Raw genomic sequence first — 17,975 nt, forward strand, 5'->3', positions numbered from 1 at the left:
ATATATATATATGGGGGTGCCAGCTCTTTTTTTCCAGATAACAGAACTTAGTGAAAAAGTCTTTTTAACATATACAAGATTCATTACAATACCTTGTTTCAAATGTAAATTCCAAGGTCTGGTTTACTGGGTCTGCAGTGGAACCCCGGAATATGGATTTTTAAGAATCACCCCTCAATTCAAGTGATTTTAATGCAATTGTCCAAGAAACAGCCTGAAACATCCCCCACATAGAAAAGGGGAGGGCATTTGTTAGAAGAAACTGATACAATTTTTGTGCAATTTTAGTTAATGGTAATTCATGAGTAAGAGCAGAGAGCTGGTATTCTTTTAACGGTGACATTTTAAAGTAATTAATTTCCACACTTGAAAACAAGGTCACTGTCTCTAAAACTCGGTGCTTGTTAAGATTCCAAAAGTAGAAATTAAAGGAGAGAAAGTCATTTATTCTGGAAAATGCAAACATAAAAGAGAACATGTTGTTCTTTTCAGATGAGTCCAAATGAGTGTCATGTTGACCTGCGGAGAAACTGTTCAAACATGATACAAGAAACGAATGCAGAGCGTGTTTTGACAAACGTGGAGCTCAGTTGACAGAAAACCAGGCCATTCTTGACAGTACCAGGACTTGAAGAGGGGATTTCTTTTCCAGAATGGGCCATGTGTTTGGAAGCCTCAACTCTGGCAATGAAAAGTAGAGGAAATCTATGTGGAATCTAGAAAAAAAAAATGGTACAGAGGAACCTAACTGCAGGGCAGGAATAGAGACACAGATATAGAATAGATGTGTGGACATGGAGGAGGAAGGGGGATGGCATGGATTGGGAGGGTAGCATTGATGTATACAGATTACCATGTGTGAAATAGTAACTAATGGGAAGGTGTGGTATAGCACAGGGAGCTCAGCTCGGTGCTCTGTGATGACCCAGAAGGTTGGGATGGGTTGGGAAGGAAAGTCCAAGAGGGAGGTGATATATGTATACCTATAGCTGATTCACAATGTCGTACCGGAGAAACTAATACAACATTATAAAGCAATTATCTTTCAATAAAAATTATAGAGGAAATCTAGCTAATGGAACTGGTGTGGCATCCTGAGATATGGCAGGGGAGAGATCCAGCTGGGGTTCATAAAAAGAAGGTCTAGGAAGCAGTAACAGAGAGGCTGACCAAGCAAAAATGCTCCTACAACAGAGAGCAGGGATCCCTTTGCTGGGCTGAGGGGTCAGGACACATGTGGAGTCCTGGTGGCACAGGTGGGGATAAAGCAGCTTCTCCGCACTGAGTATATGAGATCCAGGGAGATTATCAAAACAAAGGCTCTAGGACAGCAAAGAAAGTCTACAGATAGAGACTAAGTACAAACCAGACATCATCTCATCTCAGTTATCTCATCTGGAAAATCCAGTCAGGACAAAAAGAAAGTTGACTCAATGCAAATGAACCAGGAGGCCCTGGAATACCATTTAGGAAAAGCTGAGTCCTATATCCTACGATGGCCGTGGTTTTTCTATGGGGGTCATTGGCATTGTTTTATCAGACTGGATATATATATATATACATACATATATACACACATACACATACATACACACACATATACATATACATGTGTGTGTGTGTCTCATAAACTAATGGGTGGATAGATAGAAGATAGATACACAGATATCCAGATATTACCAAGGGGAAGATCCTATTCCTGGCTCAAGTAAAGTACAAATGGTTGCATTATCCAAAAATCTCAGGGCAACCCCAAAACTGTTTTGTCAGAAAAAAATAAACTTCTGAAAACTTTTTGCAGAATGAGTTGAAATTCTTAATGAAAAATCATCAGAAGGCTTGAGATTCTGGATTGCACTAAAGGAATTCTTTCATACCTGTAATAAGTGAGCAAGGTACAAAGCCAAGAGATAGAGAAATGTTCATATGGATCTCACATTTAAAAGGGAAGAGATGACATACAACCGATGAAGAGCTGCAGTGGTAGACAAACATAGGTTTAGTGTGGTGATTTCTATTTGCCCTGAATTTTCTCCTCTCTTAAGTCAAGAGTAACACATTGTCACCCTGCCCCCCGGGTTAGTCCAAGGTGATGCTCCTAAAGGCATCCTGAAGCAAAGCCCCCTCATTGACTCTTGGCCTCAAGAAGACACAAAATAAAGGAATGATCCATTATTGGATGAATCTAAAACTTTCAAGCTTCTGAAAAGATAACCAAATCCATAAATGATGTATGAATTTTGAAAAGAAAGCTTCATGCTCCCTTCCTTGTACATTCACCCAACAAATGGTTCTATGAGATGGGCAATGTGTCAATACATGGGTGACAAGGCCAGGTCCCCATGGACACAAAGTGAAAGGAGATATGTGAGTCATTGACAAATGAGGAATTCAGCCATAGATGCAAATCCCTTGAGGATAAATCCATGGGACTTTTCCTAAAGGGCAAATCTGCCACATTATGACTTGGCATGATTGACTGAGCCTCCCCATCACAGGGGAGGCACCGTGTTTAAGTCAAAAACAAAAGTTATGATAGCACGCAGATAATAAGAAGGTACATTCATCAATACCTGAGTCACCCGCTTGTTCACTTATTTCCTGAAAATTTATGAATAGTACCTATTGGATGCCAATCACTGAGTGACACGCTAGGGTGGGTTTGGAACAGAACAGTCATTGTTGGGGGGTGAAGAACCCCAGAGATTCAGTAAACCATCTCATAAATAATTAAATGACTACCATGATGTCAAACTCTATGTGGGAACAGTGAAGGGGGTGCTAACAGAACAGAGCAGGGGCCTGGATTGGAAGGGCAGGGAAGTAGAAGGATGAGGAAGAAGAAGAGGATGGAGAAGGGAAAATGGATCATGCACAAAGACCCTGTAAGAGAAAGAGTTTGAAGAGGGAGAAGGTCCCGAAGGTGACTCATAGTCAGTGAATCATAGTCATCATGAGGAGGACAGTCATTAGGCGAAGCTACAGAGAGAATAGAAGCTGGAGTACAAGCCTTGCAGAGAGGGCTAATGACTTGAAACTTGTCAGGAGAGCAAAGGAGAGCTAACAAAGGGCTTAAGTAATTTCAAAATACTATTTAAATAGCTGGTCTCCAGTAAAAGTTCATTAAAAAAAAAGCAAAAGGGAACATTTGAGATGTTCTAACTTGAGCAAATTATTAAATAAAACTATACTATTACAGTAATTACATTTTCTAATTTACTTATGGAAAAATACATTAGAAATGAAATTAAGATGCTTTGTCATTTGCTTTCTATCATCCTGCTCCAATGACTCCTACAAATGCAGGCTTGGAGGGTCAACTCAACAGTTTGAACAGCCCTGTTGGTAGAAGAGACTTCAAGCTCATCTGTATCATATTTGTGCCTTTGGAAGACATGGACTAGAGTGTATCTGAAAATGAATAAATAGCTAGATAAATAGCAGTTACATCTTTCTCCAGGGTTAAAAAAAAAAAAAAGTGGAAAAGTGCCTCCCTGCAAATTCTACTCAGCAAAGTGAAAACAATTCTATTTATACGTATACCATTTTCTTCCTAACAATTAGGTTTTTCTAATAGCGAACAGATTTCGGAAGAGTAAACACTGTGATCTATCAGGCAAACTTTTCCCCCTTCAGATGGATACATATTTTAGTCTTAGCAAAAATACTTTAAAAGTTTGAAGCTGTCGCTATTGGGAATGGACCTCCTTCATTTACATTAATGGGACAAAATTTGCACTCATTTTTGATAGAGACCATTTAAACCTTTTTAGTTAGCCAAAGAAAGAAAATAATTTTATTTTCCATTAAGCTTGTTTGTGAGAAAATAGCAAACTCTTGGCCTCAGAACTGCTTTTCATTTCTACCAAAAAATGTTACCTTTGCCAAACTGTTTTACAATAATTGCAGTTTTTCAAGTAGTTTTTCAACAACACTCAAAGATCCATTTTCCTATGAACATTCATAGTATGAGAGCTGAAAAATAATGTTTAAGTTTGGAAAGGATCTAAATACAAACAAACCCACGGAGTCGAAATAGCATTAATTTTTGCTAATTCCCAGAAGGCAGACAGCCATCTTTATGAAATTCCTAAATGCACAATTTCTAAGTTTTCTGGATTAGGATCTTTATACCATAATAAACATGCTCTCCATGTCCACTGTTATAGAATTAGAAAGCACCTTGTTCCAGCCTCACAACCCCCATGTAATGCTTAGCTGAAGCTGTTGATACCTAGCTTCCATCTCCTTGGCTCTTACCCTTCTCCAATTTGTTATTCAGTTGCTAAGTCATGCCCAACTCTTTGTGATCCCATGGACTGCAGCATGCCAGGCTTCCCTGTCCTTTACTATCTCCTGGAGTTTCCTCAAACTCATGTCCATTGAATTGGTGATGCCATGCAACCATCTCAACCTCTGTCATCCCCTTCTCCTTTTGCCTTCAATCTTTCTCAGCATCAGTCTTTTCCGATGAGTCAGCCATCGCATCAGGTGGTCAAAATATTGGAACTTCAGCATCAGTCCATCCAATGCAACTTATGGACAGCTTCTAAATCCATGCGGCCATAACTCTAAGTCTGAAGACTCTCCATGACTGCAGAAGGATGCTCATCCCTCACATGGGACAGACAGAAGATCTGAGAAGCTCATGATCCCAGGAAAGACCTTCAATCTATGACCCGTAAGAGTTGATGATGTCCTTTCCTTTCACGTGGGTCAGCTTTGAGACATGATCTACACAGCAAACCACCAGCTCATTAACCTTGAACTAGCTTCTTTCCCATACCTGCCACTATTTCCCCCACCCACTCCTGGTACAACCTAGGTCACCTTACAATTAAACTATTTGTGATCATACTATTGTTTCCAGTCCTGAGGTTTTAGGGAATCCACCCAAGGAAAAGTCATTTTCCAAAACAGTTCCAAAGTATCATTTTTACTTGCAAACCATGCTTAATGTCTGTGCAATAAATAAATAATGGTCTTTAACTTTTCACAAATGATGACATCAAAGGCAGTAAATGACAAAATCCTGGATGCCAAAAATGCATGCCTGGTCCTGGGGGTAAAAATGGGGTGCAAGGTACCCAGCCACTGTCTTCATTGAGATTACAGTCTCAACTCCATACGGATAAATCTCAGATTTCTACTCTGAGGGTTTCAGAAACGAGGAAATGTCGTGCATTTTCACCTGTTAAAATTCCACCTTAAAATTCCATGAGATTCTAAATCAGTGGTGACTACCCTTGTTTACTATCACAAACTGATAGAAATCTAATGATATTCTTTCAGAAAAAGCCACATATGCAGGTGCTTATGGCATGGTGCATGAAACTCCAAAGATCTCCCAGTCTCTGAAATCCCTATGCATGAATTCCTTTAGAGTTTCTAGACCCAGGGAAAAACCCATGTTTTAGACCAGGGCTACCCAATGGAAATATAACATAGACACATATATAATCTTAAATTTCTAGTACTCACCTTCTATTAATAAAGAAGCCAAAAAGAAACAAATGAAATTAAGCCTAATATTGTGTTTTATTGACCCCAAACTATCCAAACTACTATAATTTCAATATGCAATCAATATAAAATTATAAATAAACTACTTTTATATTATTCTTTCATCCTGAGTCTTCAAGTTCCAGTGGGTATTTGACACTTATAGTATATAGCAATTCAGACCAGCGACATTTGAGGTGCTCAGTAACCATATATGCCTAGTGGACACAAATTCTCTAAATATTAAGTACTCTCTACATAATACTTCTTTAAAACAAGAAGACTGTGGGCAACAATCCCTTAGAAGAAATGGAGTAGCCCCTGATAATTTTTTTTTAATTTTATTTTATGTTGGAGTATGACCAATTAAGCTTCCCTGGTGGCTCAACAGTGAAGAATCCTCCTGCTAATACAGGATATGCAGGTTCAACTACTGGGTCAGGAAGATCACCTGGGGAAGGAAATGTCAACCCACACCAGTATTCTTGTGGAAAATCTCATGGACAGAGGAGCCTAGCTGGCTGCAGTCCATGAGGTTGCAAAGAGTCGGATGTGACTTAGTAACTAAGTACTGCCACCACTTAGCCAGTAAAGAATGTTCTGACAGTTTCAAGTGGACAGCAGAGAGACCCAGCCATACATAAACATGACCCATGCTCCCCCAAACTCCTCTCCCATCCATGCTGCCAATAACTGAGCTGAGTTCCCTGTGCTATACAGTAGGTCCTTATTGGCTATCCATTTTAAATATAGGGCGTGTATATGTCAATCCCAAACTCAATAACTATTCCTTCTCCCTCTCTGTCCTTATGAGAACCACAGATTCATTTTCTGAGTCTGTGAATCAAGACAATTCTTGACTTGAACTTAGGAAGTACACCACAATGAAATGATTGCTCCCAGGGCAGAGGGGGCACTGTAAGGAGAAAGGAGGAAGGTCCGGAAAGCAGGCTTCCCTTACTTCTTTTATTGTAATTTAACTTTTCTTTTATATTGGAGTAGAATTTATTTACAATGCTATGGTAGTTTCAGGTGTACAGCAAGCTGATTCAGTTATGCATATATATATATACTCATTCTTTTTCAGATTCTTTTCCCATATATGTTATTTCAGAGTATTGGGTAGAGTTCCTTGTGCTATACAATAGGTCCTTGTTGATTAACTGATTTATATACAGTAGTGTGTATATGTTAATCCCAAACTCCTAATTTATCCCTTCCCTACCACAGTTCCCATTTGGTAACCACAAGTTTGTTTTCTATGTCTGTGAGTCTGTTTCTGTATCATAAATAAGTTCATTTGTATCATTTTTTAAAGATTTCACATATAAGTGATATCATATGATATTGGTCTTTTTCTATCTGACTTACTTCACTTAGTATGGTACTATAATCTCTAAGTTCATCCATGTTACTGCAAATGCATTATTTCATTCCTTTTCAAGGCTGAGTAATATTCTACTGTATATCAGTACCATATCTTCTTTATCCATTCCTCCATCCATGAACATTTATGTTGCTTCCATGTTTTGGCTGTTGTAAATAGTTCTCCAGTAAATATTGGAGTGCATGTAAATTTTTGAATTATGGTTTTCTCTGGATATGTTCCCAGGATTGGTAATACTGGATCAAATGGTTGTTCTATTTTTCCTTTTTTTTAGGGAGCCTCCATACTGTTCTCCATAGTGGTTGTACCAATTTATATTCCCACCAACCATGCTGGAGGGTTACCTTTTCTACATTCTCTCTAGCATTTATTGTTTATAGACTTTTTGATGATGGCCATTCTTTTTTCCCATTGTTTTTCAATCACTCAGTACTATCCAACTTTTTGCTACCCCATGCGCTGCAGCACACCAGGCTTCCCTGTCCTTCACTATCTCCCAGAGCTTGCTCAAACTCATGTCCATTGAGTTGGTGATGCCATCCAACCATCTCATCCTTTGTCATCCCCTTCTCCTGCCTTCAGTCTTTCCCAGAATCAGGGTCTTTTCTAATGAGGCAGCTCTTCACATCAGGTGGCCAAAGTATTGGAGCTTCAGCTTCAGCATCAGTCCTTCCAATGAATATTCAAGATTGATTTTCTTTAGGATTGAGTAATTTGATCTCTCTGCACTCCAAGGGACTCTCAAGAGTCTTCTCCACCACCACAGTTTAAAAGCAACAATTCTTCAGTGCTCAACTTTTTTATGGTCCAACTCTCACATCCATACATGACTACTGGAAAAACCATAGTTTTGACCATATGGATCTTTGTCAGCAAAGTAATGTCTCTGCTTTTTAATATGCTGTTTAGGTTGGCCATAGCTTTTCTTCCAAGGAGCAAACATCTTTTCATTTCATGGCTGCAGTCGCCACCCTCAGTGATTTGGAGCCCAAGAAAATAGTCTGTTACTGCTTCTATTGTTTCCCCCTCTATTTGCCATTAAAAGACGTGACTGGATGCCATGATCCTCGTCTTTTGAACGTTGAGTTTTAAGCTGGATTTTTCACTCTCTTCTTTCACCTTTATCAAGACCTCTTCAATTCCTCTTAGCTTTCTGCCTTAAGGGTGGTGTCATCTGCATACCTGAGGTTATTGATATTTCTCCCTGCAATCTTGATTCCAGTTTGTGCTTCTCTCAGCCCAGCATTTTGAGTGATGTGCTCAGTGTTTAAGTTAAATAAACAGGGTGACAATACACAGCCTTGATGAACTCCTCTTCCAATTTTGAATCAATTGTTCCATGTCCAGTTCTAATTGTTGCTTCTTGACCTGCATACAGGCTTCACAGAAGGCAGGTATGGTAGTCTGGTATTTCCGTCTCTTAAGAATTTTCCATAATTTATTGTGATCTACACAATCAAAGCATAGTCAATGAAGCAGAAATAGATGTTTTTCCTGAATTCTCTAGCTTTTTCTATGATCCAGTGGATGTTGGCAATTTGATCTCTGGTTTCTCTGCTTTTTCTAAACCCAACTTAAACATCTGGAAGTTCTCAGTTCACGTATTATTGAAGCCTACCTTGGAGAATTTTGAGTATTACTTTGCTAGCATGTGCAATGAGTGCAGTTGTGCAGAAGTCTGAACATTCTTTGTCACTGCCTTTCTTTGGGATTGGAATGAAAACTGACTTTTCCAGTCCCGTGGCCACTGCTGAGTTTTCCAAATTTGCTGGCATATTGAGTGCAGCACTTTCACAGCATCATCTTTTAGGATTTGAAATAGTTCCGCTAGAATTCCATCACCTCCACTATCTTTGTTTGTAGTGATGCTTCCTAAGGCCTACTTGACTTCACACTGCAGTATGTCTGCCTCTAGGTGGGTGATCACACCATCATAGTTATCTTGGTCATGACGATCTTTTTTCTATAGTTCTTCTGTGTATTCTTGCCACCCCTTTTTAGTATCTTCTGCTTCTGTTAGGTCCATACCATTTCTGTCCTTTATTGTGCCCATCTTTGCATGAAATGTTCCCTTGGTGTCTCTAATTTTCTTGATGAGATCTCTAGTCTTTGCCATTCTATTGTTTTTGTCTATTTCTTTGCATTGTTAACTTAAGGTTTTCTTACTTCTCCTTGCTGTCCTTTGGAACTCTGCATTCAGATGGGTATATCTTTCCTTTTCTCCTTTGCCCTCACTTCTCTTTTCTCAGCTATTTGTAAGACCTCCTCAGACAACCATTTTGCCTTTTTGCATTTGTTTGTGTAGAGTTGTCTCTTGTGTTGTTGGAAAAGCGTGTTTGCTATGACTAGTGCATTCTCTGACAAAACTCTGTTAGTCTTTGCCCTGCTTCATTGTGTACTCAAAGGCCAAACTTGCCTGTTATTCCAAGTCTCTCTTGACTTCCTACTTTTGCATTCCAGTCCCCTATGATGAAAAGGACATCTTTTTTTGGTGTTAGCTCTAGAAGGTCTTATAGGTCTTAGTAGAACCATTCAATTTCAGCTTCTTCAGCATTAATAGTTGGAGCATAGACTTGGATTACTGTGATATTAATGGTTTGTCTTGGAAATGAACAGAGATCACTGTCTTTTTTGAGATCACATCCAAGTAATGCATTTCAGACTCTTGTTTACAGTAAGAGCCTGTGTGTGTTTCCATGTTAACTTTGCAAGGCTTGAAGGAGTCCTAGAAGATACAAGCATAAACTACTTTTGTGAGCACTTACTATATGTGAGATATTGAATTAGGCACTTCATATATTTTAGTTTGGGCTTCCCTGGTAGCTCAGTGGTAAAGAATTCACCTACCAGTGCAGGAGACTCAAGTTCAATCCCTGAGTCAGGAAGATCCCCTGGAGAAGGAAATGGTAATCCTCTCCAGTATTCTTACCTGGGAAATCCTATGGCCAGAGGAGCCTGGCAGGCTACAGATCAGGACTAGTAAAAGAGTTGCACAGGATTTAGCGGCTAAACAACAATAACAACAATTATTTTAGTTCAAAGTCTTTTTACACCTCTACAGGGTATGGCTGTTATCCCTACTTAAAAAAGAGTTAGCTGAGGAGCTTTTGCTCTAGGACACACAGCTATGAGTGACAGAGCTGATATTTGAAGTGAGATCTGCTGGAGTCCAAAGCCTGGGCTCTTTTCATGTTCTGAATTGTCAAAGCTATGGTTTTTCCAGTTGTCATGTGCGGATGTGAGATTTGGACCATTAAGAAGGTTGAGCACTGAACAACTGATGTTTTCAAAATGGGATGCTGGAGAAGACTCTTGAAGAGTCCCTTGGACTGCAAGGAGATCAAACCAGGCAAGCCTAAAGGAGATCAACCCTGAATATTCATTGGAAGGACTGATGCTGTGAAGCTGAAGCGCCAATATTTTGGCCACCTGATGCTAAGAGCCAACATATTAGAAAAGATCCTGATTCTGGGAAAGATTGAGGGGACGAAAAGAAGTGGATGACAGAGGGTGAGATGGTTGGATGGCATCACTGATTCAATTATCTTGTCTTTCCCCTTCCTGCCATAAAATCCTCCTAGCTAGCTCTCCTCAACAGAGATGTAAAAATTCATTCATGCTTTCACACTAAGAGTTGACAAGTTTAGAATAGGAATTGCAAGCATTCTTCTTTTCAAATATCAACTGTGACTATCATCTTGTTTCCAGTGTGGAGGAAGGTTCTGAGACTGCCTTGTGGACTCAGTATCAAGGAATGTTATGATGAATTAGTCATGTTGTCCATTGGTATACAAGTGGGTGGCTAGTGGATGAGCTATACATTTCCTGTTAAAGTAGACTCATAGTTTATAAAAATGTGTCTTAAATAACTCAAAGAATGTAGTCTTACTGAAGAAATTTCAGGCACATACACTTAGTATTTAATGATCTATACTTCAATTTCTATGTTCTATGTTTTAAGAAATTTGTAGACTATGCAAATGAATCCACCTGCCAAGGAGGAGATACAGGTTGGATTCTTGGGTCAGGAAGATCAACTGGAGAAGCAAATGGCAACCCACTCCAGTATTCTTGCCTGGGAAATCCCATGGATAGGGGAGCCTGGTGGGCTGCAGTCCATGGGGTTGAAAAGAGTCAGACATGACTGAGCAACTTAACACTGCAAATGTTAAGACGTGCCAATGTGGATATAGATGTAGGTGTAGGTGTAGACAAAGACAGGCATACAGATGGAGATACAGTTTCTCCAGAAGGATGCCAAGCTGGTTTATGACACAGATGCGAACACAATTGGGGGAGGAAAAAAAAAAGCTAAAGAAAGTCCTATGGCCAAGTTTTCATGCTAGCAAGGATCAGCATTACCACTGGAAACTAGCCTCTGATCACTGCCTTTGGGAAATTATCAAATTCTTTCATTTGATTCTCATGACAACTTTATAAAGTAGGTTGGAGATTGGAGAGAAAACTTTGCCCAGTAGCCGGATAAAGACCCTGTGGCATGGGAAAGTGATGAATAATCCTAAGAGTGTTCATGACCTCTTTCCACTAGGTTCCAACCACACGTCTATTGTAGTCGCTCTTACGAGTAACATACTGACTGCGTGTGGGGAGTTATCCTTTCCACCTTGCTTTATAAGTATTTGGAGTTAGAAACCCTACAAATGGCCTTTTGTTCTCAAGAGCATAATTAGCTACTTAATTGGTTCTAATCATGGTAATTAAATTCACTCATTTTCTCCCTTGCATGTGAAAGGGGATATTTCAATGCGCCCTTCTCCCCTGCCCTACAGACTATCAATAAATGAGTTTTCTTTCTCGCCCTATTTTTAGCCCCTTCCTAAGGTTGTACCAATCCAAAAAGGTAGAAAGAAAGACTTTGAGGTTAAAGGACTAGAAATATTTGCTTCCTGCAGAGCTAACTACAGACCATTCAGTATAACAGAAAAACAACCAGAACCCAGATGTCAGCTGGGTTCACCCAGCCCTCTACAATTAAAATCGGTTAGTGCTCCACCTAATAAATAATGTAACACCTGTCTACGGTCCAGAATGCTCAGGGAATTTGGGAGGTGGTGTATTCATTTCTTTGAATCACCTATGGTTTCACGTTTCTGATTCTAATGAATTAGTTCACTCTATAAATCTAATTTTGTGGTACTTTTACTCCAGGATTCTCCATAATGGATACCATCTCCTGTCTTCTTTGCTCCCCTCAATTTCACTTGTGCAGGGCTGTAACAGACAAAGGGTGGCTGTAGGAGGAAGGAAGAGGAAGAAAAAAATATTTACAAATAGGCAACTGAATGAGGAGGACTTCCCTGGTGGCCCAGTGGTTTAGAATCTGCCTGCCAATGCAAAGGACACTGGTTCAATCCCTGGTCCAGAAACCAAGATTCACATGCCGCAGAGCAACTAAGTCCATGTGCTACAACTACTGAAGCCCATGCATCCTAGAGTTCCATAACAAGAGAAGCCACCACAACGAGAACCCGTGCACTCCAACTAGAGAGTAGATCCCGCTCACTGCAACCAGAGAATGCCCGCGTTCAGCAATGAAGAGTCTGTGCACATCAACAAAGACCCAGCATAGCCAATAATATATGAATAAATAAACCAAAGAACTAAATGAGAGCCACCCCACTTTGGAGTCATATGGGACAAAACTTCAGCAGGAAGTCTGTTTGAGCCTCTGCGTTGTTTGGTTTCATCTCTCTTTTCTCCCCTTGACTCACCTGATAAAGAGTTCCTGCGATGCGGGAGACCTGGGTTCGATCCCTGGGTTGGGCAGATCCCCTGGAGAAGGGAAGGGCTAGCCACTACAGTATTCTGGCCTGGAGAATTCCATAGACTGTATAATCCATGGGGTCGCCAAGAGTGAGACATGACAGAGCAATTTTCACTCTTTTCTTCATCTTCCTTATTTCTTTTCTCTTTTTGTGTGCCCCATCATGCAAGTTCCCATAAATTTATTATGTGAGACAAGAACTACTTCTTTACTTCAAGATCTCCTTAATAGAACTCATGCTAGATTTTCAAGGTCCCACCAAAACAGCTTATCGCTGTATCATTTATCAGTCTCTAAAAACTGAAGTTCTCTCCTGGTGTCAACTGCTTACATAACGGAAAACCATATTTATTTGCACATTGTCTGGATCAGGTTCCCCAGAAGCAGATCCTTATTAAATATTGGTTTGCAAGTAATTTATTAAGAAGGAGTTTCCAGGGGAGACTGGTAAGCCTGACAGGGAAGAAGCAGCAGCCAAACAAAAGTCAGATCTCATCCAAAATCTGTGACAGGTCATGTTTAGCCATAGCCCACAGGGAACTCTGGACTATAGGCTGTGCCTCAGACTTGTCCTCACTAGGGAGAACCCATGAGTCATTGGCTAAGAGTTCTCCAGGCACCTTCTGGGCATTTGTGAAAATACAGTGACTCGAGCAGCTCAGGGGAATCCTTCCAAACATATGCTGTGGATATTGATTGATAGAATCAAAATCATGCAGGAAAACACTGCACAAAAATGTTTAAAAGGCATCATATGGGATCTAAATGGAGCATCAACATTGCCCAAGGCATCCTGCTTCAGAAGGCACATTTAAGCAGCTGGAATATTTTTGGCATATTTTTCCTCGATGTTTTCAACACACATACCTAGGTGCCAAAGTCTCCAGACCTGTTTCCTACCCCCAATACTTCATCCTCTAGAAAAATCTACCTGTCCAATATGATGTAACCTCAGTAGCTTGATATGGGGTTTCGCAGGTGGCTCAGTGGTAAAGAATCTGCCTCCCAATGCAGAAGATGTGGGTTCGATCCCTGGTCCTGGAAGATCCCCTGAAGAAGGAAATGGCAACCCACTCCAGTATTCTTACCTGGAAAACGCCATGGACCGAGGAGGGTTACAGTCCAGGGGGTTGCAAGAGAGTCAGACGTGACTTAGTGACTAAACAACAACATAAATTGTTTTCTAAGTAAATAATCATCAAAATGTGTCAAATGACAGACAACACAGTGCAAAACAGGAGAAAGAGTTGAGAGTAGGTGGACTTCTCCAATGGTTTCTTTGAAACAATCAAGTCCTTTTCCCTCATAGCTAATACCTTAATAGAGGCAGAAAAGTTAGTGACAGCCATTTATCAGGGCTCACTAAATGCCAAGCAAGCATGATGCTAAGACAACTGTATCTCATTTAATCCTCACAATGACCCTATGATTATTGCTAGCCCCATGTTATTGATAATGAAAGGAGGCTGTGGCTTAGAAAGTTGAAAGACCTTGCCAAACAGTAAAAGCTAAAAAGTTGCAGACTTGGTGCTGGAACCTTGACAAGTGTGAAAGGAGAACTCTTATTCTCCAGAATGCTACCTCATCCCTGACAGAGAGTTCACACAACTCTCAAAACCACAGAACAAATCAATAGCCTGATATAAGGGGCAATGAAAGAAGCAGGAGACTGTCACTGCAAGGTGCTCATGGAAACTGTAGTGGACAACTCAGATTTCAGCTTTTTAATTAAATATAACTATGTGTCTGTGTTGTGCAAGGCCCGTTCTCTCTCTATCTCTCTTTCCCTGTTTCCCTTTCTTTCTCACACACACACATACATCCTTACTCTTCACCCTCATCTTACAGAAATACCAGATAAACTAGAATAGGAAAGGGAGGCTCAAAACAAGCTTTCTAAGAACATTTCTTCAGCCCACAGTCCGAGTCGACCAAGAGAAATTGAAGAAAATGATATAGCAATATTTAAATTCTCCATCTTTTGTTAAATTCTGAATCAAAGAAGAATTTACTCTATCTTTACAACTTACAAAAAACTATGTGAGCCCTTGTGCATTATTTGTCCATTCTAGAGATCGCCATACTGAGTGACATAAGTCAAATGGAAATATCGTATGAACGAACTTTTATGCAGAATCTGAAAAGAAATGATACAAATGAACTTATATGTAAAACAGAAACAGTCTCACAGATTTAGAGAATGAACTTATGGTTGCCAGGGAGAAAGGATGAGGAGGAAGGGATGGTCAGGGAGTTTAGAATGGACAGGTACACACTGCTATATTTAAAATGGATACGCAACAAGGACCTACTATACAGCACAAGGAACTCTGCTCAGTGTTGTGTGTCAGCCTGGATGGAAGGGGAGTTCAGGGGAGAATGAACACATGCACATGTATGGTTGAGTCCCTTTGCTTCTGTCCCCCCAAAACTATCACAACATTGTTAATCAGCTATACTCCAACACAAAAGTTTCCAAAAAAGCCAAATAAGAAAACAAACAAAAAAAAAAACTATTTGTCCCCTGTGTAAAATTTTGGCACATAAGATTTCATAAAAATAATTTCATAAACTACACAGAAGAACTGATATATAATGTTTGTGGTTGCAGGACAACTGAGAGCTGCAAAAGGATATGTAGAAAATGAAAAATGATTTCCAGTGCCCTCTTAAATGACTGCCCTAGGACAAATGTTTCATAAAACTCACATCAGTTTTAAAGAAAATGATTATTAGCTGACCTTTTACCTCAAACACTACTATTTTTAATCATGTTTAAAACATTCCAAAGGGAATGCTACAATATATTTGATTTTATGGCCTCTAACTCTTTTCATGAAAACCTTTCATTTTGATGAATGGCAAAAGGAGAAAACATAGAACACAATTCAGGGTATTTTAATGATACCCCTATCCCCACGCACTATGAGCCCAGTTGACAGTGTTATGTGGTTGGAGGTGGTTGCTCATCCATTCAAGAGTCTTACGGGGAAAAAGAGACAAAGACTTACTGTGAAATGAGATGTCATGGTTGGTGAGATCTGGAATCAGTTGTGGATACTCAGCTTCTTCTCCATGAGCAAAATCTTTCCATTTCTTAAGTCAAATCAGGTCCTCGATAGTATTATCTGCTTTCTAGTAGGAAAAGATAACCCAGTTTTCAAAACACCAAGAGGGATAGACGTGGTACTATTCCTTAATCTTAGATACAACCTGAAAACTACAAAGTTCTAAACAGGTGGGTGTGTTTGGGAATGAGGAACAGGGAGTAGAGGGGGGAGGTTTAGGCCTTCTGGCATTTTAACAAACATAAGCTAGGACATTTTCAAAAACGGTGTTCATCTGTGTTTTAAGTACTCTGAGCGCATAACAAATTACTCTCCGGTCTCACTATGTGACTCAGCAAACACTTACTCTACTCATGAGTCCTGCAGACTAGGAATTCAGGGAGGTTGGACCCTGATCCAGATGTGTGGGGCTTCGAAGCTGAGAGGCAGAATAAGCAAATTTTTCTGTAGTGAGCCAGCTAGTGTTTTCAGCTTTGGGAGCTGTAAATACCGTCTCCATCAGGACTCCTCAGCCTTGCGGGTCCAGAGCAGAAGCAGCAATTAAGAGCGCATCAATGAATGCATGAGGCTGTGGCCCCATCAAAGTTTATTTACACAAACAGGCAGCTGCTGGATTTGGCTCCTGGGACCCCTGAAGGCTCCTGCTTGCCTGTCAGGGGGTTGACGAGAGCTGCTAAGCAGGGAGATCTCAGTTCTTCCGCATGTGGGTCAGTGCAAGCAGTTTTCTCCATTTGGGTAATTTGGGTTTCCTCTCAGCATGGGTGCTGAGCCCCAGGGACATGAGGAAGAGAGTGAGAAGGAGGGGTAGGAGGGAGAAGGATAGATGGAGAGAGAGAAGGAGGCACCACATGGAGGCCACGTGTCAACATCATGAGGCATGATTTCCAGCCCACGCTATTAGTTGAAGCAGTCTCCAAGTCCAACCTAGTTTCAAGGAGAAGGGAAGGAACAGATCCTCCTCTTGATGGGATGTGATGTGTTTTGAGAAGGGTATGTGAGACTGGAAATGTTTGGCCATTTTCAGAAAATATGCTCCTCCACTGCCTTATTTACCTCCCTCATAGATCAGTCCATAAAGAATCTTCCTGCAATGCAGGAGACCCAGGATCTATTCCTGAGTTAGGAAGATTCCCTGGAAAAGGAAATGGCAACCCACTCCAGTATTCTTGTCTGGAGAATCCTATGGACAGAGGAGCCTGGCAGGCCACAGTCCATAGGGTCAGAAGAGTTGGACATGACTTAGTACCTAATTGCTAGGAGAAATATCAATAACCTCAGATATGCAGATGACACCACCCTTAAAGCAGAAAGCTAAGAGGAACTAAAGAGCCTCTTCATGAAGGTCAAAGAGGACAGGGGAAAGTTGGCTTAAAACTCAACATTCAAAAAATTAAGATCATGGAATCCAGTCCCATCATTTCATGGCAAATAGATGGGGAAACAATGGAAACAGTGACAGACTTTATTTTCTTGGGCTCCAAATCACTGTGGATGGTGACTGCAGCCATGAAATTAAAAGAGGGTTTCTCCTTGGAAGAAAAGCTATGAGAAACCTAGACAGCATGTTAAAAAGCAGAGAAATTACTTTGCCAACAAAGATTCATATAGTATAAGCTATAGATTCTCTAGCAGTCATGTTTGGATGTGAGAGCTGGGCCATAAAGAAGGCTGAGCACCAAAGAATGGAAGCTTCTGAACTGTGGTGTTGGAGAAGACTCTTGAGAGTCCCTTGGATTGCAAGGAGATCAAGTCAATCAATCCTAAAGGAAATCAGTCCTAAATATTCATTGGAATGACTGATACTGAAGCTGAAACTCCAATACTTTGGCCACCTGATGCAAGAACTGACTCATTAGAAAAGACCCTGATTCTGGGAAAGATTGAAGGCAGAAGGAGACAGGGATGACAGAGGATGAGATGGTTGGATGGCCTTACCAAGTCAACAGATACGAGTTTGAGCAAACTCTGGGAGATGGTGAAGGACAGGAAGGCCTGGCATGCTGCAGCCCATAGGGTCGCAGAAAGTTGGACACGACTGAGTGACTGAACAACAGCAACTGTCTCATTCAACACACCAGTCAATTTTCACAAGATACCTGCCAAATCCTGTCCTGGACAACTGGTAAATGAAAGTCATTATGTATTGATACTATTGATGAGACCACAACAGGGTAAAAAGTGTATTGAGTTGGCCAAAAGTTTCATTCAAGTAACACGGAAAGACCCAAATGAA

General features: G+C 40.5%; 1 protein-coding gene across 16 annotated transcripts in view; it reads right to left on the reverse strand.

Moving 5' to 3' along the window:
- The window catches only part of LOC123330947, a 419,147-nt gene that overhangs the window by 52,564 nt on the left and 348,608 nt on the right, over positions 1 to 17,975 (reverse strand). For 11 of the 16 annotated variants that reach the window (XR_006547250.2, XR_006547266.2, XR_006547246.2 and 8 more), the window contains one exon: positions 15,686 to 15,809. The exons of 2 other annotated variants lie outside the window; for them this stretch is intronic. The gene's annotated coding sequence lies outside the window, so the exon portion shown is untranslated. Of the gene's footprint in view, positions 1 to 3,183; positions 3,412 to 4,433; positions 4,735 to 9,486; positions 9,615 to 15,685; positions 15,810 to 17,975 lie in introns of those variants that run through there. 3 more of the 16 variants (XR_006547252.1, XR_006547251.1, XR_006547253.1) reach the window with 3 other exon arrangements.

The sequence above is a fragment of the Bubalus bubalis genome, chromosome 21 (genome assembly GCF_019923935.1).
Source record: "Bubalus bubalis isolate 160015118507 breed Murrah chromosome 21, NDDB_SH_1, whole genome shotgun sequence".
NCBI classification, from domain to species: domain Eukaryota; kingdom Metazoa; phylum Chordata; class Mammalia; order Artiodactyla; family Bovidae; genus Bubalus; species Bubalus bubalis.